General features: G+C 44.0%; 1 protein-coding gene across 2 annotated transcripts in view; it reads right to left on the minus strand.

Annotated features, from left to right (window-relative positions):
- The window catches only part of SLC4A10 (solute carrier family 4 member 10), a 1,479,043-nt gene that overhangs the window by 1,292,264 nt on the left and 174,378 nt on the right, over positions 1–12,401 (minus strand). The window lies entirely within an intron of this gene.

Here is a 12,401-nt window from a genome sequence, read left to right on the forward strand (position 1 = left end):
GTGCACTCTGCTGTCTGTGCTGCCGGTGCCCGTTGCTGCCTGTGAGAAGATGAGTGATTCTCCGAGCTCTACCAATGCTGATGATGGAGCCAGAGCCACAGTGGGGTAGAAGCAGGGGTGCAAAGAACCCTACATTTCGGGGGTGGGGAGCTAACGGGTGATGGGAGGTCCACTTCAGAAACTGGGTGGGGTAAACATGGAGGCTTCCAGCCCCTCTGTTCTGCCCAGCCCCAAGCGTTATCTGGCATGGGGCTCACGTATCAATTGGTAGCGGCCCAGCATTACACATAAGCACACACAATTACACATTCACTCACTCATTTAAACATCCCATTCACCATACACTCGCTCATTTACATGCGCACCCAGCTCCCCATACATCATACATTCATTCACACACACTCATTCATAATTACATTACATTGTGGTGTCAAAAGACAGCCCCAGAGTTACAGAGATTGAGCGGCGATGCAAGGCCCTATTGTAATAATGAAGCTGGCAGATGTGGACACTCAATGGAATATTCAGGCCAGTCCAAAGCACTCATTTTCCAACATGAGGCCTAGTGAATGAACGAAAATGGGATTCCCTCAACTTTGTCAAAATGGAAAGGCACTCTTCAGAAGGAGAGTGTGCCTCAGAGCTGTGATATTACTAACTGTGTCCAATGGATTCCAAAAAGACATGTGGTGCTACAGATACCGACTTCATGTAAACTGGCAAAAGGCACATATTGGCAGATTCAAAACTGCAGTAGTACTCATGGGAAAAGATACACTGAAATGCTGTGCATTTAAAAAATAAAAAGGAGGAATTGTGCCTTACATTTGAAAAGTGAACCCACGTGACATTTTTCATTTGACACTGAGAAAGACACTTTCCACAAATAAACTGATATTTAAATTGAAAGGCCTACTTGTTTTATAATGAACACTGGTTCCCATGCTAAATAATAGCCTATGTGTGGACAAGTCAAGAGGAACACTATGCTTTTTCAACCATCAGATTAAATAAATATATTAACACATGCACAGAAACCCCATAGGCAATGTAAAATATTACATGTAAACAGATCTTTTCAATTTAAAACAGTTTCTCATAATTATGCATTTATCTGTCTTCTGCTGCTGCTTCCTCTGCTGAACTGCTGTGTATATGGAACTGTGACCTCCAGACCATTGGCTGAGGACAGGCCTGGTTTTCATTTTAAAATACACAGAAATATAAAGAATTAGATCAGAAATGTGGAGATTACAGATAAGCCAGCCAACAGAAATGACCTTTTATGGCTGACTTGACACCAATAAATGGTATCTCAGAGTCTTAATGGATCATCAAACACTGTGTAGAAATAGGCATCTACTCATAAGTAGATGTTCAGGTCACATGTGACTGGGGAGAAATGAAACTCACCAGGGGCTTGGTTGGGAATATGAAACTACAACCTTCCATATGTTTGTATTGCTATTGATTAAAATGGGGCTCCATTTTATTGAATACAAAGAGAATTGTGCATCCCAGTGAGCTCACCCAGTACTCATATTAAAGATCACAAAAAGCACGTCAGTTCTATTGTATTGTATTGTATTGTATTTCTTTATTTATATAGCGCACCATACCCATGGGCATCTGGGCACATTTCTTGAGGTTACAGAGAGTAAACATATACAACGAGTATTAACATAGGATCATACAGGCATGTCAAAGGTGCAAATAGGTAATTACATGACTGAGGCAGATACAGTGCAGGTGTCAGACAATACTTCAGTGGCAATACAGAAGTAAGTTGTGTGCGTCTTGGTCAATTAGCCATGATTTAGCTTTGTTCTTGAAGAGTGAGAAGGAAGGCTCTTGTCTGAGTGAAAGGGGCATGGAGTTCCAGAGTTTTGCAGCAAGAATTGGGAAACTGGCCCCTCCTGATTTCTGGAGATTAAATCTGGGTATAACTAAGCAGTGGGTTTGGGCTTGTCTTTGTGGCCGGCTGGAGGTTTGCCTCGAGAATCGAGTGCTAATGTAAAGAGGTGCATTGTTAGTCAAGCATTTGTGAGTGAGTGCCAAGGATTTGAGGGCAACTCTTTGAGAAACGGAAAACCAGCGCAAGTTTCGTCAAGTATCCGATATATGTTGGTTCCTAGGGAAGTTCATCGCAGCCCTCATGGCGTTATTTTGGATGACCTGGAGCTTGCTAAGGTTGCGGTGACTAGTTCCAAGATAAAGGGCGTTACAGTAGTCTATCTTGGATAAGATTAGTGATCTCGCGAGAATAATGCAGTTGGCTGTGTTGATGAAAGGTCCACAGGTGGTAATCAGTTTGCAAGTGTATGCAGAGGCTGAAACCGCAGCATTAGTTTGTCTTGAGAGTGATAAGGCAGAGTCAAGGTAGATGCCTAATGTTTTGGTATCATTTGAAACCTTGATGATGTTGCCATCAATGACGAAGTATTTGAATGAGTGGTCAAGTTTGCCAAGTCGGTGGGTAGAGCCTAGAATGAGGAGCTCGGTCTTGTCATCATTAAGACAAAGTTCATGTTGGGCCATCCAGGCCTGAATGACCAGGTACACGTCATTGAGCGCTTTGGTGTCAGCTGCATAGTCACCCGATATAGGGATGAGTATCTGGGTGTCATCTGCATAATTAGTGTAGATTACCCCCAGATAATCAAGGATATCGAAAAGAGGTTTAGTAAACACATTGTAAAGCGTGGGGGAGACACATGACCCTTGTGGGACTCTGCACAATACTGGTGAGGGAACAGCTGAGGCGGAGGGGGAGAAGACCTTCATGGAGCGATTGGCGAGGAATGATCTGATCCAAGTGGAACTGTTGTCTGAGAAGTGGGCTGCCATTTCGAGATGTCGACATAGAATTTGATGATTCACCAAGTCAAAGGCAGCCGAGAGATCTGGAAGCAGGAGGAGTGCGATCTTGCCCTTATCTTTCAGGTCGTCTATTTGTGTCTTTAGGTCAAGCAAGGCTGTTTCTGTTCCGTGCTTGGGGCAAAAACCCGATTGTCTAAGGCCGAGGAGATTGTTGTGTTCCAGGTATGCCTGAATCTGTAGGTATGCTGCGCAGTCCAGGATTTGTAATAGAAATGGCATCGTTGAGATGGGCCTGTAATTAGTTGGTATGCTAGGGCCAAGAGTGGGTTTTCTGAAGAGTGGGATGACCCATGCGTCTTTCAAGTTGTCGGGCACAATGCCCAATCTAAATGAGCTGTTTATCAGTGATGTGATAAAAGGAGCTAATTCATGGGAGGCCTCCTTTATGATGGGGGTGGGACAGGAGACACCCTGGCAGTTAGAAGGTTTGAGGTTGTTGATGATGTTCTCTACTTCGATGATAGTTAAGGGCGAAAAACTGAATGGTTCACATGTGTGAATGGTCTGATTGGTTTTGTTAAGGAGTGAGTTGAGATGAGAGTTCTTTTTGGATGTTTGAGCACCATGTGCTGTCTTTGCTACAGTTGTCTGGGGGAGTAACAGTGGTTTCCAGTTCTTTAAGAATCTTAAAAAGCTCTTTTGTGTTGGATTTAGCTTGAAGGATGCGATTGTTGTAAGTCTCCTTCTTAGCTGAACAGATGGCCTCTTTGTAGTTGAGTGATGCTAAGAGAAGGTTGTCCTTGTTAGTATCAGAGGGGTGACTTTTCCAGTGGGCTTCGGAGTTTCTTTTTTCTTTGCGTAGGATCCCCAGATGTGGTGTGAACCATGAGTTGAGGTGGGCGAGTGGTTTGGCTTTCCTGATTTTAATGGGGGCGATGACATTCAGTGCTTTGAGGATGGTATTGTTATAAATATCAACAAGGACTGTAGGGTCTGAGCAGGATTGAAGTATCTTGTTCAGAGAGGGAAGGATATGAGGGAGAAGGTTGTCTCTAGGTATGTCTCTTTTGTTTCTAGTGGTGGTGGGTGGTGCCATTTTGGGAGTATGGCGTTGGTAGGTGGATATGATGTTAAAGGTGATGGTGTGATGGTCAGACCAGGCACACAGTGAGTTAGTTACTGAGGAGATGTTGCAGTTAAGATCAGCTAACCAATCGAGGGTTCTACCCTTGTTATGTGTGGGTTCGCAGATATGGTGGGTGAAGCCTGAAGAAGTAAGTGAATCAGCAATTTCTAAGGCATTAGTATCATTAAGGTCTCGTAGGCCCAAGTTAAGGCCACCTAGTAAGATGATTTGTGAGTTACTTTTAGTTTTGTCTGCGAGTAAGGATGTGATGTCATCTGCAAAAGTAGTGATGGGCCCTAGTGGCCTGTGGATGAGGTGTAAGGTCACGGTTTGATTTTGCGAGATAGGGAGTTTGACCGTCAGGAGTTCTGCCAATGGGATTTGATGATTCGCTGAGATTCTCATGCCGAGTGATTTCTTATGGATAAATGCGACACTGCTGCCCTTGGCCAGGCTGGATATGCGGTCGCATCTGATGATGGTGTAATCATTCGGGATAGTGAGTGAAAGGTGGGGGCCTGACGCGGCATGTAGCCATGTCTCGGTTATGGCTAGGAAATCAAGGTCTTGGGTCATTATGAAGTCAGCTATATCTAGTGCGTGAGCTGAGAGTGACCTGGCATTGATGAGGGCCCCCTTGATGGGGGACATTTTGGGGGCATGGTGTGAGTTAGTGACTTGGGACTCTTGAGCGGAGGCGTGTAGTGAAGGGGCAGAGGTACTGCAGTGCGTGGATTTAAGTGTGTGTGATGAGTTCTTACAGACAGGTTGAATACGTGGTGACTGAGTGTGACAGGAAAATCTGGAGCCCAGTCTGGAATTTCTAATGTGAAGAGCACATGGTTGATTGGGAGTGGGTTTGACAGTGAGGTGCTCGAGCCAAAGAGCAGGTGCGTTCAAGTAAGGATTAAGGAGTGTTGTAGGTTGCAAGTGTGTGGGGTTAGTGCTATACTGTAGGTCAGGAGGTGTATGGGGAGGTGACTGGGATAGCTGGCGTGGTGTCGAAGTGGAGTGGATATGAAGATCAGAGTCTCACATGGTCGAATTGAGGTGCTTGGTACTATGTATCTCTTAATTGTATGTGATGTATAGAATTTGAGTTAGGAAGAAAACTATGATCCTGACCTTCTCATAATTCCGAGGAATTGGAAAGTTGGTGAGGTGATATATTGTGAAATTAATGTTTGGGTTGTAAAGTGGCATATTTTCACTATTTTGGCTCAGGTGTAAATTGTGAAAAACAATAGCTCCTCCCAGGAAGAGCATGCCGAAGTGAAATTAGTACTTCCAGACTCACCATAAAATGTAGAATTCAAAAATATATATCTCTATGCAGTTATCTGAAAAGGGAGGGTACTTACCATGTAGTGAGATTTTTAGGATAAAACAAAATGTAAAAACATGTAATTTTGAAATTATGCATTTTTCTCCTCCCCCATCATCCATAATACAGAGCTCTTAACTCCCTGCCCTATCAGCTGGCATTGGGCAGGTTAGTGGGAGAAAGAGAGATGCCCAATCCATAGCATGGGAATATTTATGATGTGTAAGTGTCATCAGCACTATATATTACCAGTTTTGGATCTAAAGAGGGACAGATGGGAAAACAAGAGGGGAGCAGACTGGCAACAACAGCTTACAAAAGGAAGGCTGACACCCAGGAGAGCAGATAGACAGGAGACCCTGGGACACTTGCTGGGGGCTTTTGGCTGGAAGCTGGCGTCCCTATCTGAGAGAGCGACCTAAAATGTGGCTGGAGGGATCTTGCTGTGAATAGAGACCAGAGGTGTGAGCTGCCTACCTATTCCGGAAAGAGGGTCTAAAATTAGGCTGGCCTCCTGAGCTAAGGACAGAGATCTCCCATGTAAGTAGATATATCCCAAAGCTATCAATTGTGTGGGGACCTACCTGCCTTAATCCCTTTCTATTAGTGGGTGGGTGGGGCGAAACTGTGTACACCGTGACCATATTTGAATAAAAATATCACTTAATTAATTCCCTTAGAGAAAAACATCATATCCATTGTAAACAGAAGTGTGAGGGGAAGCTGTCTGTTTTAACCCATTCCTTTTCATTAGTTGGTGTTCTTCCATTAGTGGGAAGAGGGGCAATAACATTATACCCTTAGCTTATTCAACTCAAAATATAATTAAGTTAATTCCCATATTGTCAGCTACCATGGGGTAAGGTTTTTGTCAAAATTTGAAATTGACAAAGATTATCTCAGTCCACAGTAAATTACTCTATTCTTTAATGTAATTGGGTAACCCTCCCGTGCATTTGAATGTGCTAGTATCCCCAAAACAAAAATATCAACACCCTGCATTGCCTGAAAAAATGCATTTTCGCAAACTAATTTTCCCATTCATTCCAAATTCCCCAACCCCGTCCATGTCGTTTGAAAGTGTGTTGCCCAAACGATTTTCCAATAGAATTCAGTTTCCAAACCTTGCCTTTCAAATAAAAGCCCAAACGAAATTCTCATTATATTCACACTCCATGACCTTTTCCTTCAAACTAAGCGGTCATATATAACTGATGCCTGGGGGTTAGGGGTTGCTGGGAGAGAAGAGCTTTGTGATAACCCAAGCAATCATTGTGTGGTTTTTTTATTTCCTATATGTTAATGTGAAAAGAAATCCTATCTTTGTTTTGATTTAAAATCTTCAAATTCAACCCGTGTTTGTTGTGGTAGCTTAACTTCTATCAGTCAATTAATGCCAGTAATATCTGCTGAATGGTGTTATACAGTTTGGAGGCCAAACCAAATTTGAATCTGCTATGTTGAGCGCCACCTTGCTTGAGGGGGAGGGGCTCCCTGGCCTGAGAGTGACCGTCCAATAAACCGAGACAAAATACACACAGCTTGCATACATGCATACATACATTTTGAGATAACATGTAACACCCTTTCATGCTGCTATTTTCAGAAAAGGCTTCCCTCACGTCGCTGTCTAGCAAAAAGCAAGTGTGCACATCAGCCTTTACCCTCGGAAATGAAAGTGCATATAACATTTATGTTTGCTCGCATCCGTGGGGAGGGGGCTGATGAGTGAATTTGATTTTTTTTAGGCAGAGAAGTGAGGGAAGCCGTTCTTGAAACTAGCAGCTTTAAAGTTTTGCTGCGTTCGTCAAAATACATGTTTCTGTACTAACTCAGTAGCACTATAAATCAGCGGGTTTCAAGAAAGGCTTCTTTGCCCACTGTAACAAAAAGCTATGTGCAGAAACCCCACCCCTCAGCTCACATTTCGGGGGTTGGGGGGGCTGAAGACGATTTGCTCAATGGCGTTTCGCTCCTGGGTAGAAGCAGCCAGAAGCATTGCCGTAGTGGCCTTTATCGATGAGGGTGAGTGGGTATTATGCCAGGTGCGCTAGGGAAATAAATGTGAAGTTAGTTTAAGCCTGAGGTGACAGCTAAGAGCAGGGGGAAAAGGAGGATGGAAATTAAACAGGTGGGTTGCCAAGGTAGACGATGTGAACAATGTGCTGCATACTTAAACACTGCCTGAGAGGGTGGCACTAAGTATGCATCAGCAGCAGATAGGGGTGCACTGGGAAGAGGGGCAAGGTGGCAATTGCCCCCATGCTGGTTGGGCTGTTGCCCCCTGCGTCAGAGCTTCACAATGTAAAATAAATAATGTAAAAAGGTGAAATCCTTCAGAATATAGCCTGCCTTGAAGGAACCAAATGCTCTCGAGCCTGCTTGGCTTCTGTTTAGATACGGTGAAACACTTCTCTTGATTTTAGCAGAGTTGCAGATGTGCCTGGGTGATCGCCCACACATGGCCCTCCACAGTTGGTGAGAGTGAGAAGTGTCTAAGCACAGGGGCATGTTTGTATTGTCCAGTGGCAATGTATGCATTTAAATGGCAAGATTCTATGACCCTGGTTGGTAATGTGGGCACCACTGTGAGCTATACACCAAATGGCCTGTTACAATCGTCAGCAGCTTATCATGACTCCTTCTTTCCAAGGAAGTAACGGTCCACATCTTAGAGTTTATCTCCAGTTTTATTCTGCAAGAATGCTTCCCCTTTGTTCTGGTGAATTTCATGATCCCTGGTGAGCTCATTACAAAAGATTTAAATAGCAACCTGAATAGTACCGATGCACATTACTATATGGGGTCATGGCTGCTGGATTGTTTTTGGCACACACTACTGGGCACAGTTAAAAAACACGCACAGAGAGATTTAATATTCACATATTCATTAATTATTAGTAGACTACACACTAAGGGAGTCACCCAGAGTTGGGTGGATTTTTTCATAAAATACCACTGGAGAAAGTTACCACCTCCGCCTTTGGTATTTGTGAACATCTGTCAAATTCAGAGTTTCCCACCAGCAATTATTTTAGAAATACCACCTCTGCAGGTGGTTATATAAAAAGGTGTTTTTCTTAAAACAAATGTCAGCCATTTCCACGTTCAAAGTAAAGGTGTAAATGGATTATGTAAATTAGTGGTTTAAACTACTACAGTGGATTATACTACTACTATACACTTTTTATGCACAAAAGGCTCCATTCTGGCCCTTTTATGTAACACATAGGTAAGTTGGCGAGGAAGGGCATAAGAGATGCCCCCCTTTTACCTGCTTACTATGGCCCTTTGTAAAAACATTTTACACTGTATTCAAAGAAAGTGCCTGCACTTCCCATCTGTACAGGGAAAACATTTTTTGAAAAAAGCTGGGTCCAGTTTGCCTTAACTGCAACTCTAAGGTGGAGGTAAAAATAGTCAGATTTCCAGCAGAAAGTCTGCTTAAAATACTGCCAGTTTCACTAATATGGGTTTATAATCTATAGTGTTACGCCATACATATATATCAAACACTTATATAATGCGTACTAGTGGGGCGGCAATATGCCAAGTAAGGTTTTTTAATGTAGAGGGGGTCGGTAAACAGGGTGGTTATGGCTTTTGCGTTGTGCAATGGGAAGGCAGGAATCCAGGTATGGATCTTTTGCCGTACTAGCACATGTTTGGCTCTAAGTTTGAAGGCAGACTCCCTTTACTTTACTTTAATAAACTTATAATGCGCAGCAATGGATCCAGAGTCATAATGGCGCGCACAGAACATAAAACAGACATACAAAACATATACAGAGGTCATTCAGCGGGTGGAAATGGCAGAAACATTAGGATTAATCAAACAGCCAAGTTTTTAGGCTTTTCTTGAAAGGCTCCAGTTTTGTTTCCAGCCTTAAATCCAGCGGCAAGCCATTCCATGCCACCAGTGCTGCTGTATCAAAAGCTCCCTTTTCCGCCCTTTTTGATTAGCTTCTAAGAGTCACTAGCATTTTAGTTTCATTTGATCTGAGTGATCGAGAAATGATCTTGATCATAATAAGTTCGTTCAAGTAACATGGGATAATTCCCAACAGGCTCTTGAAGGTGATCAGGAGAAGACGATAACGAATTCTCACCTCCATATGGAGCCAAGGCAGAGTTCTTCTGGCTTGTGTGACATGGTTGCGTCTTGCTAAGCCCATATCAACCATCACAGCCCCATTTTGGATCACCTGAAGCCGATCTATCTCAGTTTTGCTGATGCCTGGCAAGGGGCTACAGCAATAATCCATATGACTCTTACTAACGTTTCCGCGTTAGTCTGAGAGATTAAGGGCCGCAGATGCGTGAAAAGTCTTAGGTAGTAGGCTTCCCCAGAGACCACACTCCCCACGTGGGCCTTAATGGAGAGATAGTGGTCTAGATAACCTGAAGGGACTTTACTTTCTTGAGGGTGTTGATCTTCACATTGCTGAGTTGGACATTTCTTTACAGAGAATCCAGCTTGGAGTTCATGCTAGGTGACCCCACAATCATGAGTTCCGTCTTGGACCTGTTCAGAGCCAATCCGTTCACGATCATCCTGTTTTCGATACATGTGTATGCTTTATTGATCCCGCCTTCATGTTGTTCATGGGCACCGGTCTGAGGGATGATACATTGAGTATCATCCGCAAAATTGGTGAACCAGATGCCTTCTTGCTCGAGCATAGCAAAGAATGGAGCTATGAAGATGTTATAAAACAAGGTAAAAGACTAGCTCGTTGCAGAACTCCATATTCAATCGGCACCATAGCTGATTCAGCAATTTCTGAGCAGACACAACTTTCCCTATTCTGGAGAAAGGAGGCCACCCACCGGGGAGCCTCTAAAGAGAATGCAGCGACATTTTCGAGCCTGGTGACCAACAACGTGTGGTCAACCAGGTCAAAAGCAGCAGAGAAGTCCAACAGCATAAGCATGGAGGCCTCCCCTTTGTCGATGTTGGACAAGAGCCTAGATTTGAATTCCAGGAGAGCTGTTTCAGTACTGAGCCCGATTGTCGCCAATTAAGTATGTGGAAGCTTTCAAGATGATAGGCTATCTGCTTATAAGCGACCCTGTCCAGTATTTTCATCAGGAATGCCGAATTAGGAATGGGCCTATAGTTCAAGGGGTCCTCGTTAGGGAGGCCTGCTTTTTTAACAATGGGGTCACCCACGAGCGTTTCAGATCATCAGGCACAATACTGTCCCTGAAGGACGCATTAACAAACTGAAGAATAGCATCCAACAGAGTGGAGGGACATGTTTTAATAATAATGGTGGAGAAGGGTCCCCCTTGCAACTGGTCATTTTAAGATGCTTCACAACATCCGTCAACTCTGCCAGTGTAATAGCAGAGAAGGAAAATTCAGGAATAGTCGGACATCTGGTAGGTTCCTTACAACTTATAGCGATGGCCTCAGTGGAGGCAACAGCTTTTTTAATAAGGATGTTAGACTTGATGCCCTGAGCTTTTGCACCCATGGCGTCCTGTATTGACTTACACCAGGCTCTATGTTTAACCACATCATCTGCATCTGGAGCAGGTGTGGACTCTTGCTCTTTAAGGATTTTGAAGAGCTCCTTAGTCTCTGACGTAGCTGTAGCAATCCTGTTGTTAAATGAATTCTTCTTTCCCTGCAATAGTGCGGATTTGTCATTTCTAACCGCCTGTTGTTTGTCAATGAGCAGTTCGGAAGAAGGATTCACTTTCCAGCAATAGTATTGCTTGAGCGTAAACGATTTGAGCTTTAGTAAAGCAGGGGTACACCATGGTTTATTAATTGATGCAGATTTATGCTTCCTCAATTTCTCAGGAGCTAGTCGGTTTGTAATATCCATGAAAGTGTCCATGAGAGCTTTTGACATACTCTGCACTGAATTCGTAGGCAAGGGGTCATATGTTTTACCAAGTAATTAGGATTTCTACCCTTGTTGGTTGGCAGTATTCTGCTTCTATGCTTTACCGGAAAGACTGAGCTGATGACAAAGTTGACAAAATGATGATCCGACCATGGGCAGGGGGTGACCGTCAGGTCCTTTATGGACACATTAGTTGCTGCTACCCAATCAAGTGCATGTCCTAGATGATGGGTGGGATGGAAATTAAATTAGGTCAGTCCTAGGGTAGCAATGGCAGACTGCAGATCTAATCCTCTGGGGTCGTCCTGGTGCCCTAGCCAGAAATTGAAATCACCCATGATGATAAACTTAGAACACGGTTTGAGGCATGCCACCATATGATTAGATAGGGCTGAAACGAAATGGTATAGCCCTGACTTGACTCTACCAGTTGAGGTGCAGCTTGATGACCATTTGCAAACTTGGACATGAGAAACAAGGGCTCAAATCCCAGATTTCCAATTTTACCAAATTATATAGTCTGGTGAAATAATTTTACTAGTTTTGAAATGTGTGGTGGGGGTCCCTGAGGCCTGGGTCTCTAAGAAAACACAAACATAACTGAAACATATCTGTACACAGAATCTTTTTAGCAAGAATAGGGAAAAGCTTGAACAAGTTTATCAACCGTGCATTAAAGTGCAATCACAGAGTCAGAACTTTAACAAACTGAGTAGCACCACAAAGCACTAAGACCGAGTCAGGCCCAACAGATCTTGGAAACCTTGTGGACAGACAAACACAAGCATGCACAATTTCTGACAACTAAGAGATGGATCCACTCGAGTGAGGTTAAAGCAGAGAATGGCCCTCATTACGACCCTGGCGGAAAGTGACTGACCGGACCGCCACAGCGTAAATAGCGTTTCCGCCATTGCACGAAGGAGCAAAGTGCGGCCCATTCCGACCCATCGGGCACGAGCACCACGGCATGGCGGAAGTGCAAAGTCCGCGATGGCGGAAATGACCCCAAAACGGCCCACACCGCCGCCGTACGGCGCCCTAGGTGCAATACCGCCACCCATCTTAGCGGACACCGCAGTGAGCGCCAACCGGAAAGTACGGTGACCGTAAATATACGGAAACGGAAGTAAAAACATGGGCCCGGAATGGGAAACATCCCGCCGTACACCTATAAAACCACAAAATCCACACAACCACTAAAAACACTACCCTGAAACACACCCCAACCCGTCATCCACCCTAGCGAAAGCAAGAAAAATGGGAAAAGTAG

This window comes from Ambystoma mexicanum, chromosome 9 (genome assembly GCF_040938575.1).
Source record: "Ambystoma mexicanum isolate Mex_15411 chromosome 9, UKY_AmexF1_1, whole genome shotgun sequence".
NCBI classification, from domain to species: domain Eukaryota; kingdom Metazoa; phylum Chordata; class Amphibia; order Caudata; family Ambystomatidae; genus Ambystoma; species Ambystoma mexicanum.